At 38.6% G+C, this 12,704-nt stretch overlaps 1 protein-coding gene and 1 non-coding gene across 2 annotated transcripts in view; both read left to right on the top strand.

The window, feature by feature from the left end:
* Positions 1-12,704, top strand: part of Faf1 (Fas associated factor 1) — a 298,559-nt gene that overhangs the window by 239,032 nt on the left and 46,823 nt on the right. The gene's annotated exons all lie outside the window — the stretch shown is intronic.
* On the top strand, positions 2,928-3,056 carry LOC121448956. The gene has a single exon (XR_005974425.1).

Raw genomic sequence — 12,704 nt, 5'->3', positions numbered from 1 at the left:
TAAATACTACAAACCACTACAACATAGTCCAAACTAATTCACCATTAATATAAACATTATATAAGAACAATTTTGCTAGTATAAAAGATGCTAGTGCAGCTAACTTCATACTAGTTTCTATAAAAGGTTGATTAATAAGTGAATTATGAAAATTGATTATATAAAAGTAACAATGTATTTAACAATGTATTATGTAATGGTAACAATGTATTTTCTTATTCAAGGACAAATTATTAAAAAATTATTTTTATATTTAGGAAAGTTTAGTTATTTACCTCTTTGTTAGATGTATTTTTTCAGAGCAAAAGAGAAAATCATATCTTTTTTTAAAAAATTACTGCTAAAAGCAGGGAAAATACCAAGCACCAAGAGGGAAATTGTCTACAATAATTCCTTGAGATAAAAATACATGTAAGTCTTTGTATTGCCAGTGAAACATTGTTTTTGAATACACAAACAGTTTTGTGTGTTTGCAGGCCTAGTTCCCTAAAGAGATTAGCTCAGTAGTTCATTAACTTGACCATTCGGTTAATTCATTGATTAATTCATCATTGAATGGACTCTTGGGAGTAAGAGAACATCGATCATCGTGTGCATACCTTTAAAGAATTTATCTGGTCCCTGACTCTGGTCCCTGTTTCTCTCTGTCTCTGATTTGAAATGAGAAGAGCCACTATCCTATGCATGCCCCTGCCATGATGTTCTGCCTTATTGTACACCAGCCCAAAGACAATTAAGACCAAGTAGCTGCAGACTGAACCCCTGAGCCTAAAATATTTCTTCCTCCATGATGTTGTTTCTCAGGTGTTTTGTGACACCAGTGTAAAACTACCACAAAAAAAAATAGTACTTAGAAATTAGATCATGAATGACTATGTATGACTTTGTGGTTCAAAAGTCTTTGGAACTAGTTATGGGAGGAATTTGACGAAGTTGGAAGAAAAAGGCTAGAAAAGCCAGAACATTGTAAGTAAAGCTTAATGGATGATTATCATAAGAGCTCAGAACACCAGAATGCTGATAGAAATTCAGTTAGTAGAGGCTGTATTGAGATTACCAATACAAATGAGGAGTTTATTGGAAATTAGACTGAAGTCGGCTTGTATTTACATTCTGACAAAAAACTTGTACACATGTTGCCCATGCCTAAGACTGTGCTAGGTTGACTTGGGTGCCAAACTAATTAACCTGGTGGAGGAAACCTCAGGCCACCCCACCATTCCAACCACAGGCATGGGTATTGCTGGCTTCTTTAGACAAATCTATATTGAAAACCATGAGGGAAAGCAGAGCAGAAGGATTTGAAAAACTTCCATTTTGGCTAGAAAAGGAACATGTTTGAAGTTGGTGCCAAAAGAAGGTGTGGTTGCTTAAAAAGATTAGTGTCTCTGAGAAGATGCCAAGGATGTTGCATCTGACAATAGCAAAGATGCCTTGAAGGCATCTCAGGCATTGGCCATAATCCACCCACAGCAACTCAAGAATGTAAGGGTGCAAACTTACTTGAAAAACTTTGCTTTAGAGAGAACTCCAGAGTTTCCTGGAATCTTCAAGATGTTTCCCAGTATTAAGCCGTCCAGGTACTCGGAGAGTGATACTCCCAGAACCACAGTGCCCAGCTACTGCTCAAGCTGACAGCAGACCTAATTTCACTTTGCTGGTGGTGGTCTTTCAGACCACAGAATGCAAGGATTGTAGGGTACTGTGGGACAGAGTTGGAGTCTCTACAGGTACTTCCTGAAAGGGTGATGTGTAAAGCTGGGAGAGAGGAAACGTTTCAGGGGAAACCTTGGGAAATGAGAAATGTTGAGTGTGGACTGTTTGCGGAGGGCTACTAGGAGCAGTAAAGAGCGAGCTCAGGGAAGAGCCCATGTGGACTGTAGCCTGCCTGGCCAAAGGCGGAGCTGCTCAGACCCTTGTAGCACTGACTAGACAGGGAGATGCAGGATTGAATGTTTTCCTTGCTGGGTCCGAGGGCTTTTTTTTTTATTGTTGTTGTTGTTTGTTTTTGATGGGTCTGGTCCTTCCTTACCATGCCTACATTCATACATAATTGGAATGCTTATGCTGGGCTATTTTATTTGCAAATATATAACTTGTGCTTGGTTTTATCTATATCAACTTACAGATGGGAGTTTGTCATGAGTCTCAGAAGTAATTCTGGACTTGAACTTTTGGGGAGAGTGTGGGGGCTCTTGGAGATAGACTAATTGTATTTTGCAATATGAAGTGGATATGCACCTTTGAAGGTCATGAATTAAATCTCATTGTTTGGGTATGAAATGTCTCCCCAAAGATTTACTGTTGTTGGAGGCTTAGTCCACAGAATATATGGCTGTTGGGAAATGATTAGATCATAAATTCTCTAACTTCACCAATCAATGAGTATTCCATTAATAAGTTCATAACTGAATGAGCTATTAGGAAGTGAAGTTTTACTGAAGGAGGAAGACTTTGGAAGCATGCCTAAATGGGAATGGCCTTCATGGGCTCATGTTTGAATTGCAGCTGGTGGAACTGTTAGGGAAGGGTGAGGGCGTGTGGACTTATTGTAAGAGTTGTGTCACTGGGTGCTGGATTGAGCTTTCAAAAGACTCACACCATTCCCAGTAGCGTTCACTGCCTCATGCTTGTGGTCAAGATGTAAGCTCCCAGTACCACCGCAGCACTGTACCTCCCTACCTGCCTCCATGCTCAGGGGACATGATGAACTCTAATCCCTTGACACTGTAAACCCACAACAAACTTTTCTTTAAGTTTCCTTGATTATAGTGTCTTATCACAGCAATAAAAAAGAGACTAAGACAAGTTGTTTCCTTGGGTGTTTTGTTAACAGCAACAAAACTAAAACAAAAATACCAAGTTAGCAATAAAAAATCCAGCAACAAACTTAATTTTTTTCTTTTTTATTTAAAAATGTTTTAATTTTTGGAGGACCAAGAAGGCTGAGTCTGATGAAGCAAGACTTTGCTGATACACTCCTCCTAGACAAAAGGGTTGGAGAGAGCAGCCCTTACTGGAGAAAACCACAGGGCTTTCTGTACTACCCAACATTTAAAAAAAAAAAATAAAAATGTTTTAATTTTACATACTAGCCCCAGTTCCGCCTCCCTCCCCTTCTCCTGCCCCCTACCTAATCCCCTTCCATCCACTCCTCATAGGAAGTAAGGCTCCCTTGGGGAGTCAATAAAGGCTGCTTACCAAGTAAAGGCAGGATCAAGCCCCTCTCCCCTGTATCAAGGCTAAGCCAGGTATCCCACTGTAGGGAATGGGCTTCATAAAACCAGTTTATGCACCAAAGTCCTGATTTCACTGCCACCCTTCCCCAACAGATCAAGCCATATAACTGTCACCCACATTCAGAGGGCTTAGTCAGTCTTATGCAGAATCCCCAGCTGTCAGTTCAGAGTCCTTGAGCTCCCACTAGCTTGGGTCAGCTGTCTCTGTGGTTTTTCGCTCATGATCTTGCCCCCCACCTTGCTCATATGATTCCCTCCTCCCTCTTTTCAACTAAGCTCCAATTTTCTAAAAGAACAATGGAAAGAATATTGATTATTCTAACATTATTCACAATAGCCCACAAAATGGAACCATTTCAGGTGTCCATCACTGTAAATGAGTAGACAAAATGTGATATACATATCCAATAAATATCAATATCAATTGGCCATTAAAAAGTCACTATTATCAAAATATGTGATGGATAAATATTAAAATATGCTAAGTAAAATAAGCCAGACACAATTGAGTTCACCTTGAGTCTCAGAAGAAACTTTAGCTTTGAACTTGAGCACTGCTTAGATTTGAGTGATTCCATTCATGTGAAAGTCTACAGTAAGGAAGTCTATAGACATAGAAAGTAAGTGTATTAGTTACTTTGCTGTTGCTATGGTGAAACACGGTGAGCCAGGCAACATGTAGAAGGAAGAGTTTATTTTGGCTTACCCTTCCAGAGGTGTAAGAGTCCATCATGGCAGGAAAGTACAGCAGTCCCAAGAAAAGGCAGAAGGAGCCGGAAACTGAAAGATCACATCTTCGGCCACAATCAAGAAGTAAAGAGAGCAAACTAAAAAGAGGCTGAGATTCTGAAATCTTAAAACCCACTCCCAGTGACCGACTCCCTCAAGTGAGACTTTCCCCCTAAGCCACCCTAAACAGCACCACCAGCTGTGGGTCAAGTGTTGAGATGTACAAGCCTGTGGAGGATCTTTCTGGAGACCAGTGCAATGGGTTAGCCAGAGCTCAGGACTGTGGAGGACCTTTCTGGAGATTAGTGCAGTGGATTAGCCAGAGCTCAGGACTGTGGAGGACCTTTCTGGAGACCAGTGCAGTAGGTTAGCAGAGCTCAGGACTGTGGAGGACCTTTCTAGAGACCATTACAGTGGGTTAGCCAGAACTCAGGACTGTGGAGGAAGTTAGGTGTGAGTTGGGCAGATGAGAGGGTGCTCGCTGAAAGACATGTGGGTTCTTTTTCAGGTGATAGAAATGAGTGTGATAGTGATAGGAAATATCTGTGAATATATCAAAAAACATAGAAGTGTACATTCTAAGTGGATGGGTTGTATAGTATGTGAATTACATATTAATAAAAACTATTTTCAAATAGCTACGTTTAGGAAGATTTCTGAGGGAAGTTTTAACTATTCAAATGAAAAATATTGTACCTGAATATGAATCCTTTCTCTACTTAACTTAAATTAATAGCTAGCAATTAATAATATTTTCCTTGAGTTGGAACATACTATTGAATAAAATAATGAAAAACTCTTGGACAACTTGAAGCATTTATCTTTCTAGCAGACCATTTACAAAAGTAGGCAGAGTCAGTAAGCATCCCTTCTCAGCTAAGTGTGCTAATCACCAAAGGCACGGTCTTAAAGGATCACTTAATACTCCCCTGTAGTCTGAGGCTAGAACCCAGCAATCTCTTATTCCAACAAGCTTTTCATGTGGTTCTGATGCCACTTACAGTTTTGCTGGTTCACTAATCTAAGAGAAGCGTGTATGCTTAGGCCTGTAATGACAACATGAAATATACACATCCTTTCCAACACACTTAAATATATGGCTGGAAATATATGGGTGACTTCACATCTCATGTCTTATCAGTGTATTCTGGAGTGTCTAAGACTTTAAAGCTGAAAACATAGTTGTATCTTTTTTTAGAATAAAATATAAAGAGTTCTTGCAACAAATTAAACTGGTGAACATAGCTTTCATGATACAGAGCTTGATATCCAGAACTTTGAAAATTTTTGTCTATTCTTCATTGAAAGAAATGAATACTGTGTGGTAAGATATGTTTTAAATTCCCACACAAGTATAACCTAGTATAAAGAAATGCTTTATTCTGTAAGAGCAACTAAAGAATAAAGTCAGTAATCTATTCACCACCATCTCCATGGCTAAACAGCCTTTCATTTTGAGTCTGATAAACTCATTGATGTGATAGAATTTACAGTGGCATTTTGTGAGAAATCTCCTTAATTATGTCCTTGTTTGATTGGAAATTTATGTCTCAAAAGACTAACAGGCATTCACTTCAATTCTTCATATTCTCTGAGACTTTCTGACTTACTTGAAATCAAGAAGAGAGAATGTAAAAGCCAACCGTCAGGTCAAAGCAGAACTTAACATATAAATACACTTTGAGAAATACTATAAATACTGCCAATGCTATTGTAAACTATTAGTATCGCTTAAAACAAGAATGTAAATTAAAGGATAGGAGCTGGGAGATGAGCTCTTTCCAAGAACCTGGATTTTATTCCCTCCAAGGTGGCTCACAAGCACTGTAACTACAGTTCCAGGGCATCTGGCATCCTCTTCTGGTTTCCATAGGCACCAGGCCTGCACATGGCACACAGGCTTATATGCACTTAAGACACCCATACCAAGAAAATAAAAATAATCTTTTTTTTTTTTTTACAGAAGATAAAGGATGGACTGTGTCAGTGGTTCTCAACCTGTGAGTCATGACCCTTTGGGGTTGCATATTAGATATTTACATTGTAGTGCATAATAGTAGCAAAATTACAGTTATGAAGCAAAATGAAATAATTTTATGGTTGGGGATCACCACGACATAAGGAACTGCATTAAAGAATTGCGGCATCAGGAAGGTTAAGAACCACTGGACTATGGCTGTATATATAGGTGGTTTGCATTCATTGAAGTATGCAGTATAATCTGTAATATATAGCAAAAAAGAGTCAGATGATGCCATTTTTTAAAATAAGATAAAGTACCATTTCTTGAAATAAACGGGTACTTTCTGACTGTAGCAACAGACATCTATGAGAAAAACCCGTGTAACAACATGCACAGCGTTGGAACAAGTGGATGAGTCAGCATTGAACAAGATGAAGTCAACACATGAAAACCTGCTGCGATTCTGTACACTTGCAATAATCTAAAAACTAATTAAGAAAAGTTTCATCTAGATTAGCCTGAAAAAGAATTTATCAGTGAAGACCAAACCTTTTACACTCAGATCTACAAACAATAAAAAAAAAAGAAATTAGGAGAATATAAATAATTGGGAATTATATTTTTCCTATAGAGTAGAATGGAATAAGAAATGTATTGATGTAATTTAAATTGATACCTATATCCATCGCAGATTCAGTGCAATTCTTTTTTTTTTTTTTTTTTTTTTTTTTGGTTTTTCGAGACAGGGTTTCTCTGTGGCTTTGGAGCCTGTCCTGGAACTAGCTCTGTAGACCAGGCTGGTCTCGAACTCACAGAGATCCGCCTGCCTCTGCCTCCCAAGTGCTGGGATTAAAGGCATGCGCCACCATCGCCCGGCGATTCAGTGCAATTCTTATATCGACCTTAAAGGTGTTTTTACAGAAATAGAAAATTTTGTCAGATTTTCATATTGAGTTTAAAGGAGCTCCAGTAGCCAAGCAGTCTTGAAAGTGATCAAGATGTGAAGAGTTACACTTTCTGAGTTCAAGCTGTAGTTTCAGAGTGCATATCAAGACAGTGCATTGCTGTTAAGAGTAGCCCAATACCAGTGGAAGAAAGCAGAACAAAATGAATCCTCAGGAGAGCCAGTTGATCTCCAAGGATGCCAAGGATGTGGGATCATTTACTGGGAAAGGAGCAATCGAGTCAACCTTGGTCCTGGGGAAACCAGATATCCAGATGCCAAAGAAGCTTGATTCGTGATTTTTTCTATACAAGAATGAAATTTAAGAACTAAAGCATTGCACTTAGAGGAATGAGTAAGGAAATAGCTTCATGACCTTGGATTTCTTCAATATTTCTTAGAAATTATACCAAAAACATAGGAAATGGAAGAAAAATAGATTGGACTACCAGTAGTAAATGTTAAAGCACATATAACCTTAAAACTTGGGAAACAGGCAAGAGGACTACCAGAAATTTGAGGCCAGCCTGGGCTATAACAAGATTGAGTGCTTTTCTCTCCTCTCACACAGTTCAGGATCGCCTGCTTAAGGAATGGGAGGCCTATCAGTGGGTCTTCCCACCTCCTTCAGTTCAGTCAAGATAGTTCCCAAAGGCTTAAAAGCCCACAGGCCAGCCTGATCTGGACAGTGCCTCACTGAGAATCTCTTCCCAGGTGATTCTAGACTCTATCAAGTTGACAATTAAGGCTAGCCCTCACCCCTGAAGTTTGAGTCGATACAGCACGTGCTGAACACTCTTGTAACCCAACAAAGCAGAAAATAGTCACGCTTTGTCTTCATGAGCTTTAATCCTGAGCAGCTGAGCAGTTTACTACTTGATGTGAGAGTCTAAACTTTCACCTTTTACCGAAGCAAGGGTGTCAGAACTACCTTAAAGAAGGGACTGAATGTGTGCCTTTGGGTTTGATTTGGTTTGTTTTCAGAGATGAGGTCTCACTTGGCAAGGCTGGCTTCAAACCCATAGTCCTTCTACTTTGGCCTCTCATGTGGCTGGAATCACAAGGTTATACCACCATACCCAGTTGTGAATGCATTTAGCATCTGCTTTTCCAAGTATTTTATATTTTCTACAAATAGTCTCTTCTAGCTATCACATTGATAAGAAGTAGTTATTGTCACTATTTTTACTGAAGGAAGCACTGATGTATATTATAGAGGTTAAGTAATTTGCCAGATGTCCAGAGCTGCGTCACAGTCCGCATTTGCTTTGCCTTCATCATCTTCTCTTGTGACACTAGTAAACCCTTTTACTCATGAACTGAATTGAATCAGTGCTCTTACCAAGATTAAATAAAGTCAGCACGGACTAACCTGAAGAGCAGACCAGACATTCCTAGATTCCCAAATATCTTAGTCAGTTGAGCAGAATAAAATAAAACCTTGTCTTAACGGTCTACTTTCTGTGCATGAAATAACACTCACTTAAAAAAAAATACATCCACACCCTCTTTATTTACACTTGTTGCTCTTAAAATGCCTGCTGCTGATGGATCAGTTCATCCATTCCTGACATCTCAGAATAGTGTAAAGAGATTAGTGAGTCAACACTGGCATCACACTTGAACACACCTGTTCAGAACCAGTCCTCCAGATTTTCCCCTCTGCTGCCTGAGGTGGAGTCTTCTTCATGGATTACAGTAACACTTTTTGACAAGTTTAGACTGGGTGGAACTATGTGTAATGACAGAACACAATTGATAATATCTCAGTAATGCATTCTTTTTTTATTTAGGCTGTCACCATCTATCACCATAAAAGAATTCATTGCTAAATTGCTGGCCCAACCTGTCCACTTTTTTTCTTTCAGTAACAGTAAGGCCAAATGAAGTGTAAGTGTGTGTGTGTGTGTTGTGGTTATGAGATGGGAACTGGCTGTGGGACAGTGTGTCCGGTTACTTATTTCCCTTTATATTGCATTGGGGTTTTTTTGGTTTGGATTATTTTGAAGATTTATTTTTCTTATTTTTAATTGTGTGTATAGGTGTGTGCCTGCATAGACACACGAGTGCAGGTGCTTACTGAGGCCGGAGATGTGGTATCTCTTGGAGCTAATGTTACAGGAGGCTATGTGTGCTTTTAACCACTAAACAAGGCCCTATATAACACTGTTTTAAAACCCAGAGTAAAAAATTAAAACTGAAATCCTTCTTTTACATGGGTCTTCCGATCTTCCCAGTGTCAAACCTGATTGATACTTTAAAGAAATGTTAATGGAAACATTTTCTATATGTAAATCTTTTTTAAAAGAATTACAAAATTGTTCTTTTCTTAAATATTGTACATTAACCTAAACCTTTTCTTGGAGATATTCATATCCCCTAAGAATTCTTTATGTCCTTATATGACCATGCTTATGAAAAGGAATTTGGGGGCAGAAATACTTATAACCCCAACACTTGAGCAGAGCAGGAGAATCCTCAGTTTGAAGCCATGGCCTGAGTTACAAAGCAAAATCCTGTTTCAAAAACTAAACAATCAAGTAGATAAATTACCTCTGTAGTCAGGAGGAATTTCTCTAAAGAGGCAGGCACGTTTTGGTTCAGTTCCAAAAAGATATGACAAGCATAGGTAAACAGAGTACATTCAGTGTTTGAGAAAGCATGAGAAAAAACAAAAAGAAGAGTTTGAATTCATTAAAAGCTAAGAATTTGTGTAGTAAGCAAGTCAAATAACAGATTCAGTAGCTTGCTACTACAGTTTTTATTAAGTTACCTTCTACAAGCTTTTCTCTGCTTTTTTTTTTTTTTTAAAAGACACAGACCCTGGATGTCTATCTTGTAGACTAGGCAAGTCTTGAACTCATAGAATGCTGCCTGCCTCTGCCTCTCTCTGGCCCTCTCTGCCCCTCTCCCTCTGCTGTGCTGGAATTAAAGGGATGTGACTTTTCTCTGCTTTTTACCTACTAATTTTTATTCGCAAAGTTGCTTTATCCAATTAACTGTATTTCCTGGAAACAGGTATTTGCACTATAGTATTGAAAACACAGCAATACTCGTAAGCATAAGACATAGGAGAGACAAAAACCATCTTCTTAGTTTCAAAGGATGTTTCAGAGATTTCCAGCTGGTGAGCAAGCATTAATTTGTTTTGATCACTAAACTTCAGGGACCACAATATGCTCAACACTGGTACCAAGAAGAATGATACAATCCTTTAGATATTAATGATATATAGATACTTCTAGTAAAAACAACAACATAATTTCCATGATGCATGTATATGTAGAACATTAATATAGAAATAGTGCTTATGATTGCATGACTATACACATATATTAGGATTCACATGTACTATATAATCTATTTGAAAATAAATTTTTGAAGAGGAAAATAAACATTTCATAGAATAGACTTTAAAATCAGTTTATCTTTTATTAAATAACTTCGGTGGCACCTATTAAAACATTAGCATTGTAGTCATAAGCCTGGGTCATTTGTATATTCTTTAAGGCATGTGTTTTATGCCCATTTTATAGAAGAGGAAAGTACTAGAATTTTTAATGACTTTCCCAATGACTAACTGGAACAGGTCATTTTTATAGGCAACAGTAGGATTGTGCAGGGTTTACAGATACAGACCCTAGCTATTGAAACAGCAATTCTCAAAAGTATAATGCATTCACTGCTAGTTCCATAGCTGCCAGGGGGGAGACTGTTTATATTATTTTTATTCTAGACGGAACTGAATTCATGTAGTCTTATTTCATCGTTCTACAGTTGAAGATAGTCATTATGTTTCTAACCCAAGATCACATACAGTCAGCCTTGTTGTTATGTGCTTCTTTAGTGTTATTTTCTCTTAAATTAAATATTTGCCTTGTGGTGGGATGGCTAATGAGTAAAGAGAATTGGAAAAGAAAACTTTTCAGATGATTTTGCATTCTGTCCCACCCCTTTCTTAAAATGTATTTTACATCCTGACTACAGATTCCCCTCCCTCCTCTCCCCCTAGTCCCTCCCCCACTACCTCCTCTCTGCCTCCCTTCCCCTATTCCACTCCTCCTTTCTTTCTATTCAGCAAAGGGCAGGGCTCCCATGGAGCCTACAAAACATGGCATTCTCTCCTTTTTATTTTAAGATTTTTTTTTAAACAAAGCAGGGTCTCAAAAGTCCCAGGTTGGCTTCAAACTTGCTATGTAGCCAAGGATGACCTTGCTCTACCTCCTGAGTGCAGGCATGCATAATCACTCATGGTTTAGGCAGTGCTGGGAGACTCAAACCAGGGCTTTTTGCCTGTGAAATAGCACTCTACCAGCTAAACTACATTCTCAACCCTGGTTTTAAGATTTTGGTTGATGGTTTTGGCTTTGGTTTTCAGTGCTACCCAAGCCACACACATAATAGGCAAGAAAGTGATCTACCACTAAGTTTCTCACCAGTCCATATCATTTTGGTTTTCAGTAACATTTTGCCTAGATTTGATTATACTATTTTAGCCTGTATGAAGAATTTATTTTGAGGGGGAAAATAGACTAAAACAATAAAATGCAAAGAATACAGTGTGTGGAATTTCTTTACTGCAAATACTCCAGGGATATTTCAAACAAAGAACATGGATTTTGTTGTCTTAACTCGTTTATTCACATAAAGCAATAGATTGGTGAGCATCTCTTCTCTAGGAAGTTATAAAGCCTTCTAAACAAGTTTTAATCCAGTGATCAATTGGAGCGTATACCTATGAGTATCCTGTTACTGTTTACTAGGAGATTGAACTGTAGAATTTCAGTTTGTATGTGGAGACCAGCCAACCATGTAGAACAACAAACCATCATGTGGTTGAGAGCACTTTTACATTTGCTTTTCAAAATGACATCTTTCTGTCAAGGAAATGTCTAACATATACCTGCCTGGTGATTCCTTTATTCTTCACTTTGGAGAAACTACCCATCACAGACTTATGTGCTTTCTTTCTGTATTTCAGTCCAGGAAAATTGTTCCAATGCTTTTCATGTGATAAGACCAGGCCAAGCTAGCTAGGATAACAGCATATCTGTTATCGGAAAACTTGCCATTTGTAAAAATGAAATCTCAGTGGCAGAAGCAATTGAGGGTGATACAAATGAAGAGACATGGGCCATGTTCAAGTGGGCTAGAAGGAGGTTTAGAAGAGTAGGAAATGCACATTGGCCAGAAGAACCGAAAGCAATGCAGTTTGACATGAACTCTGGGTAAATACTCTTGCTTAAGAGAAGCTTTTTGTCTCATGAGACATCGCTGAAGGTTACTTAGTTAGAGCTGTGGTATCAAATATCCTGCATTCAAATCCTAAAAGTGTCCATTAGCAAACCCTGAATCTTGAGAAAACCACATCAACTTTTTATGCCTCCATTTTATTTTAAAAAGAAATATTTTACTTTATATGTTTGAATGATTTTTTTTTCGCAAATTTATGTATGCATGCCAGAGGCAGATGGTGGCATCAGATCTATTGGAACTGGAGTCACAAATGGTTGTGAGCCACCAAGTAGGTGCTAAGAACTGAATCTGGGGCCTCTGGAAGAGCAGTAAGGAGTCTTAACCTCCAAGCCATCTTCAATCCCTGTGCCCCCATTTAAAACTTTATTCTGTGTGTATGTGTGCCTAATCTGCATAAGTCTGTGTACCACGTGCCTGCCTGCTGCTCATGAAGGCTGGAAGAGGGCATCCCATCCCCTACGACTAGAGTTACAGATGGTGGTAAGCCACTATGTAAGTGCTTGGGAATCAAATCCAGGACCATTAAAAGGACAACCTTTTCTTAACTACAGAGCCATCTCTTCAGCCCCTTCTC

Source organism: Microtus oregoni, unplaced genomic scaffold (genome assembly GCF_018167655.1).
Source record: "Microtus oregoni isolate MIOR12 unplaced genomic scaffold, Mior012 000005F_ref0000423, whole genome shotgun sequence".
NCBI classification, from domain to species: Eukaryota; Metazoa; Chordata; class Mammalia; order Rodentia; family Cricetidae; genus Microtus; species Microtus oregoni.
This window is presented reverse-complemented; position numbering and strand designations above follow the sequence as displayed.